The 16,905-nt window shown below is 40.1% G+C and overlaps 1 long non-coding RNA gene across 2 annotated transcripts; it reads left to right on the plus strand.

Annotated features, from left to right (window-relative positions):
* Window positions 1–664: 664 nt before the first annotated feature.
* Window positions 665–15,877, plus strand: LOC113016929 (uncharacterized). 2 transcript variants are annotated; one of them, XR_013905075.1, is made up of 5 exons: window positions 665–2,529; window positions 2,827–3,139; window positions 11,177–11,296; window positions 13,593–14,532; window positions 15,262–15,877. It is a non-coding gene; the product is annotated as an uncharacterized LOC113016929 (long non-coding RNA). The 2 variants fall into 2 exon arrangements; XR_003271331.2 differs by lacking the exon at window positions 15,262–15,877 and having other exon boundaries at window positions 13,593–14,878.
* Window positions 15,878–16,905: the final 1,028 nt, after the last annotated feature.

Below are 16,905 nucleotides of genomic sequence, written 5' to 3' on the forward strand. Positions count from 1 at the left end.
CTTTACAATAACTTTAAAAAAAGCTTAAAACCTTAAAATATACTGACCTAAGCTACGGGGACTTGCTTTTTCTTGTCGTCATAAGAAACAAATGCAGCCAAATAGTGAATGTTTAAACAGAAGTGCGTCCCCACAACACTGAAACAACCTGGTCCAAACACACACACGCGCATGCTTGCACACACACACTCGCACATACACATGTGCACAAAGCCATGGGGAATTCCTGGGACTAATGTTTAACAGGGAGAAACTGGACTGCACCATCAATTTTACCTTTTTTTCCTGCAGACTCTGCGGTTTACTCTAGATAGCCCGGCCAAGCCTCAGAGATAAGATGACTCTCAGCCTGCTTGTGGGAAAGATGAAAGCATTCTCTTTAAAGCTGACTTCTCTTTTTGCTAACCACTACCCCCCACTCTAAGTGTAGCGTGTGTGAATGTGTGTGAAAGAGCAACACTATGTGAGTGACCTGTAAGCCTTGAGAACATGGAGATAAGTCATGATTTTGCATCTTTAAATTTAGATACATGTTAATGTGAGTAAATTTAATATAATGCATGCATTTGCAGTCACCATGCACAGTGCTTGGATGTTATTATTACCCATCAAGGAATACAATCAGGGAGACATTTAAATGATCCCAGAATACTAATTCATTCCTGTTTCCAGACCAAACTTTGCAGGTGACTGGATGGGACAAATGGGAAGATATCTGGAAATTTAACATCTTCTCATCATTTCTTCCTAGATGCTATCTGAATGTATTTGCTAGCAAAAATGTGAAACAGCATAACTTGGTGCAAATGTATCAAAAAAAGACTACTTTTGTGATTGCTGCACTGAAATTAGTTTGTAACTATTTTCTTAATCTTTAGGTACGTATAATCAGTACATTATGTTTGTTTGTATTATAACTGTTATTTCTCTTCCCCTCTTGGCCAGGTCATTCTCGAAAATTATATTTTTATTTTCAGTGAGGCTTTTAAATTAATGAAGTATACAATAACATAAAATAAAATAGTTGAATAAAGCACAATGACCATACACATACGCTGCAGCGTCATCAAGTTATTGAGGATACTGAGGAAGCCTAACTCACAAAAGAATGGCGAGTTCCAAAATACGTGCAGCTTCTTAACCTGATGTTTTAAAAGCAAATGCATTTTCTGAATTGGTGAGCATTACTCACTTCACCTATAGCAGCTAGGGAGTTCTTTGCAGTATCATACATGTCAGATGTTCTCTACTTTTTTAATGGGTGGCAAATCAACACCCATTAAAAGATCTTTCCATATTTGTGCCGTTTTGGAGATTAAATACATAAACTGTCATATATGATGAAAACCTGTGTACTTAACCGCATGAAGTAAGACATTTTCAATTTGACTTGGCAACAGCTTTGGATTTTTACAGCTGGATATCATCATGTTTTCCATTTTTGCTCCTATAGTGGCTTTTGCCAGTAACTTCTACAGGTAAGTAATTTCTATTTGCTAAATTTTTGATTCCCACAGTCTTTAAAACACATTATGTCACAGTTTAACACAACATGCATTTAACTGTCATGAATTGTGTGTCATGAATTTGTCTTTCTTTTTTCTTTTTTCTTTTTTTTTTTTTTTATCTCAGTGTGAGTTTATACACATATTTATGACCAACAAGGATAAGCAGAAGGAAAAATAGTGGTTAATCTGTGACTTGTCCAAGCAACCAGCCATCACACACATACTCTGCGCATATGCACATGCACACACTCGTGTACACCCATGCACAAACAGACCTACAATGATGAACCCACTGAGTAACTGTAGATTACAGAGCTGTCAAACTGGCTGCTGAAAGGAGGCAATCAGAGGAGAGGAGGTCTTGCTAATGGGCTGCCTGACCCTGGGCACACACTAACCACACCTACATACAGGCAGAAACAGAATTTCTCAATTACCTTCTTGCCCCAAACAAAGGCAGAGCACTGTTAAAATTAGAAGCCTAGAGGACTACACATACACACACACTTAAACCTAGAGTTCAGGATATGCAGAGACATGCACCACACTAAGCCCTGACTAACAGGTATGAAAAAGACTCCACAAAAAAAACCTCACTGCAATACTTCACTGTTTCCCAGGATCTCCCAGTTATTAATAAACACTATGTGTGTTTTGTGTGTGTATTTGAGTGGTTCCTAAGACTATATATATATTCTGTGTGCATGTGCGGGTGTGTGTGTGTGTGTGTGTGTGTGTGTGTGTGTGTGTGTGTGTGTGTGTGTGTGTGTGCGCGCGCAAGTGGGCGTGTTCCATTTTAGAAACACAGAGGATTCATTGTGATATGTCTATGTCCCTGAAGGCGCTGGAATCTGGCGCATTGTCTTTATCGGAAACTCAAACTATTCGCAACTCTTGACTTGTTTTGATCCTTTCAGAAGATTCCATTTCCTGCGGTCGTTTGGGGAGCGACTGCAGAAAAGCCTCTGGAAGGAAAAGTCTCATTATGGCTTCTGTGTGAGTTGGAAGACTTTACTTGAAGGTCAGTGCCAGCCAGGCCGCTGTAGTTTCCCTCCATGTGAGAAATGAAAAAATGACTGTTAGATTAATAAGCACTGGGAGTTCTTTTCATTGGGAGGTGGTGGACGGGCAAATGTAATCATTTCAAAGGGATACACCTGCTAATAAAATGTGATCATTGTGATGGTTTGTGCAGTTTTTAATACATTAATTAATTTGAAATGTCAGCACGCTGTAGTGTTAATAAAGTCTAAATCAACTATTCTGGAGTTTTCCTGAGTCTTCATGTGCGCTCCTTTTCCACTTCTTTTAATCCCAGGCCTCGCCCTGCTCGTCGGACAAACTTCAGTTTTCTCCAGAATAAGGAGATGGGCCCTCACATCACCTTAGGTTAAGACTTAAAGCCTCAACTTGTTTCTTTCTACTGTTTTCTACAGTTTGCTTTTGCGCCCATACAACACATGTGTCTGTTTGTCAGTTAGTAAGGATACATGTGTGATTTTGAATGTGAGGTAATGTCTAAAGGAGCCACTGTGCCTGCTGCCAGAGTGCCACTGCTCCAGAAATACAACAAGTATGACATCAACTGATGCAAATTTCATACACCAAGTGAATCAAGGAACTGGAGCATAGTAAGTAAAACAGTACATGTGGGGGTTAGGGTTAGGGGAAGCCTGAAGCTTCTGTATGCTGCCAGAAGTATGTCACCACATGTCTTGTGCACATATTTTTGTTCAATTTTGGTGCATAGCTTCTATTTTAGTAATATTGAAAGCTAGGCTGTAGACTGTATCACATCATTTACTGCCAAGATAGTATTTGGCATTTTCTTGAAATGTTATCTAGTTTATGGTTGTGGGCGAACTGGTAAATGGTAAATGCACTGGTTCTTATAAAGCATTTCTCTACTTTACCTGAGCACTCAAAGCTCGTTATACAGCTTGCCTCATTCACCCATGTTTTGCTCCACCTCCTGAGCTACAACCACCTCTATCTTCGCTTGAAGATGGGAGCGGCTGTAGCTTAGCTTCACTGGCAGTGAGTGCGAGATGGGGTACATGCTGGACAGTTTGAGAATCCATTCTAGGCCTAAAGTAGAGAGACAAAAAGTAATGATTCCCAGTCACATCCACAATTATTGCCAATTTAAAATCACCAACCAGTCTAACAATGCAGGTCTTTGCACTGAGGAAAGAAGCCAGAGTACCCAGAGAGGACCAATAAAAATGAAAGGCCTCAGTCTGCCAGCAGCTTTGAAGCCTCTGATGCTAACCACTGCACCACCCTGTCACCAAGCTTTGATAAAAACGGTTAATATTCCACAATAGTAATGTAAGTGCACCTCTTATGCTCAATCCCAGCTGCATTTGTTTAGTCTCTGACTATACTAGAGTAGCTATGCATGAGACACAGTTGAAAATGATCATAATTACACTTGGTGTAGCTAGAGATCTCATTTTCTGTGCGAAACAAGCCATTTTAGCCCACCTACCACACTCTCTTTTGATTGGTTGCCTCTTGCAAACAGAAGGTTTGAGAATCAGGTGTGTGGGGGTGCTGTGCCAACAGTCACAATTGTTGCACGTGTATTGTGTCTGCACACACAGACACACATGCTGTCTGTTTGGGGTGAACATGTTCAATGAAGGGGATTTTCTGAGCCAGCTCTCTGACAGATTTCTTCTTCTTTTTTTTTTTGTTTCGCTATGAAAAATGTTCTTTATACATACATGTACACAGATGTATGTATGCAGATGAATGCTGGGTTTGTGTCAGGAAGAAAGAGCAAGAGTGAGAGACAGAAAGAACGAGGGAGAGGTTATTTGTGCATGACAGAGACTAGGCTGTATCTGTAGCGTGTGACACACAGTGCTCTCTCTACAGCAGCTAGGCCACAGTTTAGGGACCTGTGCCAAGGGACAGAATAGCGTGTCTGTTTCATGCCTCTTACTGAATGCTGATTGACAGCTGGGCTTCTTTGTGTGCGTGTGTGTCTATGTGTCCCACTTATGTTACTCCACGCGTACGTGTGTATCAAACTGACAGGCTGGGAGAAACACGCCACACATCGCAGGAAGGCAAATGTAAGGAAGTTGGGTTTTCCACAGAGAAATGACACCCTTTCGTCAAATTGTCAACTATTCAGCGGTGTATTCATCTACTCATTTTCTTCACAATATCGCACATATGTAACTACACTCATGTACACAAGCCTGTAGTTCACACGCATGTTCACAGACCAGTCAGCCTCTAATTTAAATAAACAATTTCTCCCCAGAACACGCTGCACTTTGTTTACTCAGTATCATATTACACAGATGAACACGCATGCACACACATGCACAGTCACTCATCCGGATCTAAGTTGCCGCTTCTCTTGAGTGTCACGTTTTGAAGAGCAGAAAGGGACGCTTCACCTCTGACCTCACCGCGGTCCTTCGAGGTTGTGAAGACTGCAGACGCGTAACACGTACATCTGAGATTTCAGAATTCTGAAAGAGGAAGACCAGAGATCGATGAAGCAAGGGTTAGGGTGTGACTGGAGGTCAAACCATCTGCAGAGGAGATAAAGCACAGAGATGAAAAAATAAAAAATAAAAAAGCTGTTTGCGTACAGGAAAAAACTTATAGAGTTAAGGATGCCGCTGAAAAAAAGCAGAAGTTAAAAGTGGTGTGATAGGAACCTGTTTACCATATGATTTGTAATGCAAAAGAGTCTGTTAGAATATTTTGTCCTTTCTCAGGCTGAGTACATACTATAAGAAAGACTTTCAATCAATAAAAATGATTAAATTCTTATGCACTGGCTGACCCATAACTTGGGTTGTTAAGAACAACTCCAAAAGTGACTTCCATGTTAAAATGTCCGATTTAACAACCTTCAAAACATGTTCACTGCCTCGTACAAAACCAATTTTGGTGTCCCGTCATAACAAGTGTCCAATGTGTCATTGTGATATATGATAATTTGCTCACACATTCTCCCTCATTCCGCCATTAGGACGCAAAGTCCACCATGCAAGGCGATGGGATTAAACCAAAAGTCCTGTTGTTAGTGGATACCCACACTTCCAGTGGAGCACTGGCCACCAAGTGAAAGCTACAACTTAGCCGTGAATCCAAAACTATATCTTGTGTTCAGGGTGATTCAAACTTCAAGCCTTCCACAACATTCCTGTTGCTTCTTTTTACTGCTGTTCTCATGGGTATCATAAAAACTCACTAGCATTCAGTGGACAGTTTATCTTGATACAGATCTAGTTGTGTAAGAGGCATTGACTGAAAGTGAGTTTTCCTTTTAAGACAAGTTGGCATAAACAAACTAGGACATCCATTCAGCCATATGAAAGTGTCAAAATAAAAATACTGTATTTACAGAAGATGCATCACTTTAGATACTAGCTGAGTTTTGTTTTTTGCGCACTCAGTGACGCTGTTTGTGACGAGGCAAAGTGGTTAAAAACGATGAAAAGCAGAATATGAAGAATATATGCGTTTGCTGAGGGCGCTGTGTGGTTTCTGTGTTGTTCCTTAACTCGAGTGGTTGAAAAAGAGATGCGAGCAGAGAAAAGAAGTGAAGCAAGGAGACAGGAACTATAAACAACAGAAACTGGACACATCATCAAGAGTAACTGATAGTCCCCCCCCACCCTCGAGCAGCCCCGCCTGTTCCCTGCAGTGAGCCCCCAGAAATTCACTGGAGGACTAAACAGGAATCCCCCACAGCCCCACGACAGACTGACTGACTCTGCATGGTCTACATCACACATACACACACACTGAATCACTCGTATTCACATACAGAGACACTCATATACACACATGAATTCACACACAGGCTTTTACAGACAGTCCAGAAATAGTCCCGTCAGGGGTATTACCATACACGCTATCTCCCCCAAACATCACCTCATCCTATAATATCACTCTGTAGGGCTGTATGTCTGTGCCACCTGGAGTCATTTATATTAAAAAAGTAAATCTTGCTCATATGTTTGCCACTTGGTCATATTCATTTCACATTTTTCACCCTACACTCTTTTTCCTCTGACTGATCTCACCTATTACTTTCTTTTTTGTTTGCCTTTTCTTCTGTTTTCATTTCTGTTTCACTTTCAGTCAGAAACACATACATTAACATGCAAAACTAATCTGTTGTGTGTGCTGTGCTTACTGAAAGCATTGTTCATACTCTGTTTTCTGTTGTTTTTTAAAAATCGGTTTTCATTCTCCCAGCCCTCCCACATTTCACAATGACACTCAGTGATGCATAGATGTCAGATTGACAGAAAGTACAGATGATAGGAAAGGTCAGGAGTTCCTCAGCCTCTAGTTCCTGACATTGCAACACCTCCCACAGCAGCACCAGTGTGCTTTGGTGTGCCTCAGTGTTCAGTGAAGCATGTGCCTCACGTACCGGGGGGGCTTTCTTCCACCCTTTCCCCTCAGTATTTGCATGGGACTTACAATCAGGGTTTTCCCTCAAACAGAGAATACCACATAAAGTGAGACACAAGGGAATAGTATGTATATTACTGTATGTTGTGTGAATAATTGTATGTACGCTGTGCTGTGTTTGAAAATTAGAGCTCACTCGCAAACTCAGAAACTGGACAAACAAGTTTAAATTGCTAAAAGGTATGACATAACTGAGAGTCCTCATGGACACTGAAGCCTTTCGCGGAAACACTTAAAGGAATTTACTAGGAGCACATTTTCTGGTTTAGGAATCAAACCTTCAGCAGAAAACAGTTTACAGGAAGCTGCCCAACTGAAAACAGCTTATTTTCAGTTGGTTGCTGCTGTGTGCAATCATGTCAGCCTCAATCCCTATAACTGACAATGCAGCAAATCTTTTAAAGTGCCCTCAACTCAGTTTGAGATGAGCTATGAGCGAAAATAAATACAATAAAAAGAAGAAGAATAAAAAATACAAGTTTCCAATATGGTCTGTGAACTAGCTAAGCCTCACACATACAGATCTGTCTAGATTTATATATTTTATTAACTTGATTATCTTGTGTCACTTTTGCTCCTTTTGATTTACTGAAGTAAGTCATTTCATGCCTCCAATAAAGGGGTGAAGCGTCTTCATCAGCGACATTCAGATGATTCAGTGGTTTCGAGCAACAGAGGTACTCAAGCATTAAAGAGTTTTTCATAAGGTTGTGTCATGTCAGCAGCAATATTGGCTGCTGTGTTTAGCTGCTATTTGATGGTGCTAACAAGAGGGCAGATGGCATCATCGGCACATGGCCATGGGCTTTGAATTTAAAAGAATGAAAGCATGATTTGCTTTCTTTTCCTGTTTGTCTTAGGGAGTTTAAACCAGTATATGTAAGTTTGCATAATGCTAAGATTGGAAAGAGCAGGAGTGTCTGTTTATCCCAGTTTTTTTAATCTTATTGCTAACCTATAATTGCTAATAAGTAATAACATGCTTCATATTAACCTTTATGATATTTTCAGCTATCAGTAAGTTATGAATATTCTTATCAAAGTCTCAGCAAGATATTACAAAAGTTTAAATATTTATATTAAAACAAAGATTAAGCCACACAATTAAAGTTATTAAATATTCAACAAACTACAGTGATAAGTCCAAAAACATTGATAGCAGTTATCAGAAGGTCATGATGTGAATGGCTGGATTCTGTTTTCCTCTGCTCAATAGGCTTGTCCTGGCCCACATGCTAACAACTTAAAAGAAATGAGTGGCGTTTCCACTTCAGGCTGACGTTCAGTTCTGCACGAGGCTGTGGGCAGATTTGCTTTGTCATGATGGCCGCCCAGGACACACGATCCTCCCCGCAGCACGCACCCTGCTGCTTTCTGTATCAGATCAGGCTTGCCGTCAAGTATGCCATCTATTTCTAGTTCGCCTACCATGACAGCTAGTTATAAACCAGGGTTATGTGATTTGGGCTGCCCGAGCTGAGGAGATGGTGGAGGATGAGGAAGATAAGTGTGGGGTTTCCTGAGAAGCTCCCAGCCAGACCACCTGCTGCCATCAGTCTATCACCCTCCCACCACTTCCCTCACACTCTGCCATCATACTGTCACTGTACCTGCTTTTACCCCACTTCTGTGTCAGTGTGTTAGAGATGGCTCTTTGTGGTGAGCAGCAGCAGCTCACTGAATAATTCAAAGAGCGGGCACGAACAGAGGGCGAATTAAGTCCCTGTAGAGGAAAAGGCAAAGCGATGAAACAGCAGGAGGACAGGGGGGATTTTAGCCCATTAGAAATGTGGAAGGGAAATTTGATGGGAGGAAGAGGGTAGCTGGGGGTGCCACTGTTAAACCAGGGGGGCAGCTGCAGTCAAAGGTGAAAGAAGAAAGGGAGGTGAGAGAGAGGAGAAAGCTCGTGAGCAAATGAATGGGCACATGTCAGGTGACCGTGGGGAGATCCCTGACGAGAGCTGGTCACCTGACTGACTGGAAATGCAGCCTGCTGCTTGAGAGCAATTCCCAGAAGTCAAAACAAGTTGTTAACACAGACTACAGTTTTTAACAGCAGTGCTGTAAATGATCATGATGATCATGATCATTTTTTAAAATACAAAATATTTAAATATATAACATCAGAATAAAAAAAAAGTGTATTCTTCAGTCAACCATGGCAGTAGAAAAAAAGAAGATGATGGCCCACAGATGTCTATTATTGCTTAAGTGCTGACAGTTTCAGAGGTGCTGGAAGAGTGGAGTGTGACGGATCACAGTCTAAACTGGGGTAATTCTCTTTTTATTTCTTCTGCTGCTGCTGGACTTTTGGGCCAGCTGGCTCACACCCACTCAGTCACACTCAAGCGCACAATTTTACACAACAAAACAGCCAGAATGGCATTTACAGTTCAGCATGCTTATCGTTTAGAAAGTCAGGGGGATTTGATCAGTTGCCTTTCTCAGAATAACAGTACCGGTACTCTAAATCTTAATTATACACTCTCTAAGTGGAAGTTCACTGCCAAACCTAAATATGTTCTTGATAATAAGATACCACATGTTGGTCCGTAAGCTGAGGCCACGGTGGTGAATGACTAACCAGTTAGTGGCTATATGTGGGTGTGATCAAGATTGTTTGATCAATCCAGTTTCTTTCATTTGTAAAATGTTTTGCGGTTGAAGATTGTTTTTCCCTTCTCACTCATGTTTTTCAGTTTTATATTTAAATTAGAAAATCACTATTGAACTGAATTGACAGAGCTGTTTTAGATCTATAAGTTTCTTAATCAATATAATGCTTATTGAAGTTCCATATTCATTAGATATGAGCAGATGTAATGCAAGCCATGAGAAATTTTAATTAATTGGGAATGAAGCAGGTAGCATTAAAAGTTTCAAAATAAACCCTCATAATGTTTTTTTTTTCTTTCAACACTTTATCTCAAAGAAGTCTCGATTTCAGCTTCTATAAAAAATAGCAAGGGTCCTGACATAAATGCTTTGAGTGAAAAGTAGTAAAAGGTTTTTCAAAATATAGATTTGATGGATAACTTAAAATGCAGTTGCCTTATCATGCCACACTTCATATGAAGGACAGTGCTGAGAAGTCATTAGTAATAGGGGTCTGAAAGAGGTTTAGAAGATAACTTCTGCTTTTTGGAAAGTAACATGCAACATATTCTGCCCCAAGTGTTGCTCACACCACAGTTGATCAGCATTTAAAGCACTGTGCATTCTGGGTAACTAAATAAACACATTTCAACCATAGCCGCATAGTTCGTTGATGGACTTTATGGCCCGTCTCACTGCGTGCAGGCACTGAAAAACGCGCTCGCCATGAAAAGACGTTAAATACTTTCCATGCGCACATACTGGTTTATGTGCCCTGGAGGATGCCCTGGCACTAGTTTATACATCCCTGATGGGAATCTGCTTGCTTTAGTTCCGGGTGGTTTGCTGGTCGCTTTGCGTGCCAGTAGCGCCAGAAACAGGACGAGGCTGAATTTCTTTGTTTTTAAAAGGAAGTGCTGTAGCTGGTGTCTCTCATCTCCATCAGATGTCTGTAAAGGAAGGAGAATCGTGAAAAAAATAATCAGCGGTTCCAGGTAAATGTAGGAGAAATAAATATTCTTACAACTTTACTGAAATACACGTAACCAATCTGGTTTCACAGCGCCCACGCCTGTTTCAGAGCATCACTAAGAAACACAGTTCTGTTATGATCTAACGTAGGCCATCATCACGGCAATAATAATAATAATAAACAGCTCTGTTGTGGCAATAAATAATCAGACAGATAACTAGAGAGTTTTTCTGTTTTGCATTTGCTTTCCCTTGCCACTGCCCCCACCTTGATTCATCTCTCTCCATCTCTCTTCCTCTGTAGCATAATTGAAGCGAGTGAGCTTTTGCTCTCCTATGTAACCCAATGCTCGTCCCACAGCACTGAAGTGTCGTTTGGGCAGCAGCTTAAGTACTCTGTGTGCTTTGTGCTGTGCTCTAACCCTTACAGATCAGCAGAAACCCAGATTAGACAGATGAATAATTCACATGATTGCCTTAAATGCAGTTTGTAGTATAAGACGGTATTAAAAACTATTAGACTTCTGATTCTGTTTATTTCACTGTTGTCACTCGTGTAGCCTGTCTTGACCAACAAGATGGAGCAGATCAAAGCAAGTGGAACCGCAAAGTATCAATCTTTTGCTCTCTTTCTTCCTTTTAAGGGTGATCTCCTCAGAAGTATGCTTACTTGGAGGCTGAACAACATTTATACACAAGGCTGTGTGACGGGCAGAGGCGGGACCCAAATGCTGGACTGAGAAACACAAGCTGGTTTAATTAAAGTAAAATGAAACACAAAACAACATGAATAACGAAACTCACACCTTTGCCACACCAGTGACCACAGACTGCTAGGGAGGACTGTCCCATGAGAGAAATGCAGACAATATGTACACAAAGAGGATAACGAGCGAACAGGCCACAGGTGGAGCACAGCTGACACTAATCTGACTGAAGAGACAGGGGAAGCAAAACCGAACATAATACACAGTAAACAGAAGACTATCAAAATAAAACAGGAAGTCACACACACAATGAGACGCAGGCTAAGACGTGTGCTTCATACAGGAAATAGGTAGAAACAGATGAATAACCAAAGCCAGAAACTAGAAATAAACTCAGCAAACTCAACAAACTGAAAACGCTGGGTCAGAGATCCAGGACCATGAAAGACATTAATCATTTACTGGTAATTAGTTTGAAGTTTTTCAAAAACTGAAAGAAACGGCAGTAAATGCTCAGATATTCAGATCATCCAACCTTCTATCTGATCTATGCAGCATCTACTTCCTCTTCTTCTTCTTCCTTTTCTTTTGGCTGTTCCTGTCAAGAGACGCTACTGCGAGTCATCCGCCACCATCCCTTCCTCATCTTGCATCTTTTTTATCCTGTCACACCAACAATCCAAACATTCACACTCACTACATCCACAAACCTCTGTGGCCTTACAATGCAACCTGTCCTTTGTTTTTGCTGCCTCAGAACACACCTCTGTCATCACCCAGCAGTAGCACAGTTTCCACCAGCACCCTCCTTGTTGACATCATCGGTGGTGTTATCCCAGGCCAATTCAATATGAAAATCTACTTCTTGATGATCTGCATGTTTTATTTGGCAAAGACTTTATGCCAAATGCACTTTGTGACACAACTATACTCATTTATCCTGGCTTGGAACCAGCACTAGGATTGTGGATGACTTTGACCTGTGTAATATTGTAATGTAAATTAAGATGAAGATGATGCCAACATCAGTTATTGATCAAGAATAAAGTATAATGCAGGTTGTGTTAAGCAAAGATAATGTTACATTTTAGTGCTGATACTCTCCAAACAGATAAGGATGATAAAACAATAATGTTTTTAATCTGTTTCTGCTTTGTGCTGATCTGTATCTGGGTGAGATTAAACTGATGATCTCATACTCTGGGTGATGCAGTGTTACCGCAGGTGAGTCATCAGGCGATGCTGTGGGCCTCTTACTGGAACTAAGATATGTTCAGATGATCTCCTCTGCAGCATTTAGTTGCTGTACGTACTGCTGCATCATCTCCCCATCCTTCCTCCCTCTGCCTCCACCTCATCACACAGCACATCTCACATTCCTCCTTCATCCTCCACCCGCTACACTGTTATGACTTCACTGTCCTTCACTCTCATCTTCTTTCAGTCCCCACAATCCGTGGGTTGTTCTGTTTCTCCTCTTCTTCTCCAGCCTCACCGCAGTACCTTTTGTCTTCTTTCTAACCTCAAATCAAGGTACGCTAACACATAAAAATTACAATTCAGAAAGTATAAAATTCTGACAAATTAACTTTTGGAAAATTAGCTGTTGCACAATAAAGAATCCAACAAAAAAGAACAAATACAGGTGTAACCATATTCACAGTTAGAACAGCACAAACACTAAAATCAGAAAAGACCAGTGTTTGTAATTTAATGAGTCATTTTTATATTTTCTTGGACATATTAAACAAATAAGGCTTACATGTTAACTGGTGAACTTTAGAGATTATTTTACATTTTGGCATATCCAGATAAGCTATTTCCCTATATTTCCAGTCATTATGCTATCCTAATTGAACCAGCTGCTGGCAATGCCTTCATATTTACCAAGCAGAGATCACATTTCAGTAAGAAATAATTAGACACAAATGTCAAACAATTCCCACTGCACCAAAAGCCAATAAATAAATGTTTTTTTCCCTCAAAGCCTTACTTAAAGCCGACTCCTCTCTCATCAGTTCATTTCTCCTTTCTTTGTCCTTTGCCTCTTTTCATCTGGCTCTATGTCACCATGCCTTCTATTTGCATTTCTACTGCTGCTTGTATTTTATGCCCTCCATCACAGAGCAGTAAACACAAGAGCCGCAGAGACGGCTGGTTTGTTTTTTTAATTAGGTAAATGGGCCTAGGTCTGTGGGACCAGACAGAGAAATCACTCTTTGGACTCCAGATCTGTCATAACGATTTCTTAAATTAATGAGCTTCAACTCAATGTTATTAAAATCTTGCTGTGTAGTGGATTATGCATACAAACCCACTGCTTTATTGCTTTTCTTTCTTAACCTCCTACAAGGTGAATGCTCCACTTTCCAAGGACCAAATATTGTTGATGCCAAAAGGGGGAATTCACCCACACAGTGGGTGACCTCAAACCTCAGCCTTATGCCTGATCCTGACAGGCTGCAGTCTCACTCTCCCACACCCACACCTGGCTGAGTTCAGCTGGTGCAGAGGTGGCACTGCCCATCTTTCCAGGGAGGATCCTTTCAGACACAACAACAAACATGCACTCAGACAGAGCGGTATTATCTGTTGTTATCATTGGAGATAATTATGTTGGATAATTATATCTATTAGGTACACTGTGTCTTTTTAGCCACTCCAATGTCAATATTTTTTCAATTTAAGTCTTGAGTGTTCGGGAGCCCCATGGGAAAATACTGTGAGGTGGTTGTAGAAGGGGCTTGTCGGGACCTAAAAAATGAATGGGTTCTGTGCATTTTGTTTAATTTCTGGAGTAAAGCTCAAATAATAATAAGTTAAATGTTTTGTATGCGTGCAGCGATTTTTGAGGCATGTAATGACACGTCTGATCAAACAAGACAAAGCCAAATTATAATTTCGTTTTTTTAAAAATCACTTAGAATAAAAAAAACTGAAAAAATGTGAAAATAGTTGCTATTAATCAATTCAGTTTACTCCACTAAAGCTATGATATTAATACATTTTATGTCAACCTGTTGGCTTAATAGAAAGTCAAGTCTACCTTTTAACTTATTATGCTCAACATACCTTGTTTTCTTGTCGTAGACAAGCATTTCTGACTTTTGAGTGACTGTTTCGCTCACAGAGGGCTTTTGTGTGCTGCAGGTGTTGAGGTATATGAGGCTGTGCTGAGGAGTGTTTTATTCCTATGGGCCCCCTGAGGCCCCAAGGCCTGTTCCAAGAGAAAGACCAGAAGCTGTTTCAACTTCCTCCACTGTTTTTTTGCATGGAACACCACTTCAAACACTGTACGTCAAAGCACGTAGCTGCACACACAACACATGAATACAGCATGTTTTTATTACACAAACTGCCCACAAAATTAAAGCTGTTTTTTCCGTGGGGTTTCTAAAATAAAGACATGACCAAGCATTATTTTAGCCTTGAACAACAATGTTTTTTTCTTTTCCCCTTTTGTAAAAAGACAGCTTAAAACTGAACTTTTTGTATGGTTCAGATTTTCTAAAGTGAAAAATTTGCAGTGACGTTTCAATGAAGGAGTGAACTGATATGATTTTGGCAGGTGAAATAATCAAGCAAGTGTTTGCTGATGTTATGCTGCTGAGCTTTCAATAAAAATCTATTTTGAGCTTCTCATATTGTTAAATTTTTTTTTTTTAAAGTAGAGTATGTGAATCTGTACTTCTAGCTCAGCTCAGTTATATACCATGTGTTATTTTTTTCAGTAGTGGAAGAAATGTTAAGATTGGTTGCCAGTTACACAAAGTTAATATCTTTAAAAATAAATAAAAAAAGCCCTTTAAACTACACACACACTGCACACAAGTAATACATATCCAGAATTGTACTTTATTATTTTTCAGACATGTTGCTAAATACATAAAGACGATTCCTTTAAAATATAACAATCATGTGTTTTGCATTTAAAATCTTCATAGCTACTGCTGTAAAAACTACAGTAAAACTGTATAACGATATGAACATTTGTTTAATATGGTTTCTTGTTTCCATTTTAGGAAATATTGCTGGATGCGGTGTCGGATATAAATTGGATATCTGAGTTTTCCTAGACGGCACTTCTTACTTTCAAGATAAAACAACTTTAGAATGCAATTGTTAAAAGATAAAATCCCCACAGAGTAATTTGTGCTAAATATAATATAGAAAATCTGAGTCCAGAGATAACTGATGATATATGGTGATATACTTTACAGTGTTTAATATTAGACTGTAGCAGTAAACGGAGTCCAGTAAACTGGTACTGTAGAGCAGGAAAGCAGCAAGCTCCCAGAATGGATTTTGTTAGCGTCTCTAAAGCCCCTGGAGCCACAACACTGACCTTTCCTGTTATGGAAATGTACTGCTGGCTGTTCTAGGCCCTCAGCCACACGCTGCCTGTTTGAATGGTCACACAGGCCCCCTTTTGCTGCCTGCCTCTTTCCTGAGGACTGCTTTTGCAGTTTGTGCTGCTCTTTGAGTGCAAGTTCATAGAGCATTGTTCAACATAATGGGCACAACTTGTTCCCTTTTTATTTTATTCTGTCTTTATTTTGGCACCCTTTTACTCTACGGCATGGCACAATTGAGTGGAATTTTACTTTGAACAACCCAATAAACAAAAGCCTGCTTCTATCTGTGTGTGTGTGTGTGTGTGTGTGTGTGTGTGTGTGTGTGTGTGTGTGTGTGTGTGTGTGTGTGTGTGTGTGTGTGTGTGTGTGTGTGTTGGATGCAGACCAGTTGATACGTGACTCAAAATAAAAAAAATTTAAAAAATCGTGATCGTAGACTGCTTACTGATCATCTTGCAGATCGCTTCAAGGCGCCTGCCTCCTTCCAGCCAGTCGCTGTGATTATTGGCTAAACTGGGGCAAATGAAGTGACATGTTTTCCTTTGCAATGAAAACATAGCTGTGCTAATACTTGCATACAGCCGAGAAGCAGCGCCATGCTCTGTCCGCCATTATCTGAACTTTCCATGTGTGATGTGATTACAAAGCAATTTGCTTCTTGACAATCTGACCCAAGAAAAACACCTTCTTTATTAAAACAAAACAAATTACCCAATTTAGCCCAAAAGACACAGAACTGAATGGTTTAGCAGCCTTCAATACATCACATGGGTGGATTATTATAAACAAATGGAGGCTTTAGCAGTAAATCAGAGAACACAGAACATGATCCATATCGTGATGTTGATTGTAGCGGTCCCCTAAAACTGAAGGTCTTAAAGAAACCGAGTTGAACAAAGCTATTTAAGCCAATGTTTCTAAGTGTCAGAATTTTAGTAAAGCATACACAAAATTTCCCACACTGTTTGGCATCTAGGTCCCCCATTTTAAAAAGGTACTTTTTATTTTATCCTGTGTAGCGTAGAATGAACTTCAATTTTCTGCAAAGCTAGCAGAAGCATGCAAAGGCTTTTTATATGATATTGGGGTTGTATGCATCATTTAAAAATGAAACAAATTGCACCTCAGGGAATTAAACAATGTTGGATTACATACAAAACAAGCTACCTTGTAAAATAAATGTTCTTTGATTGATGTGGCTTAAATTAGAGAGATCTGCAGCAGTGTTTCCAACACGTTCTGTATAAATGGGATTTTAATGACAATGCCTTTGGCTAGAGAGCTGTAACCACAAGAAAGCCTCCTCAAGCA

This window comes from Astatotilapia calliptera, chromosome 23 (genome assembly GCF_964374335.1).
Source record: "Astatotilapia calliptera chromosome 23, fAstCal68.1, whole genome shotgun sequence".
NCBI lineage: Eukaryota > Metazoa > Chordata > Actinopteri > Cichliformes > Cichlidae > Astatotilapia > Astatotilapia calliptera.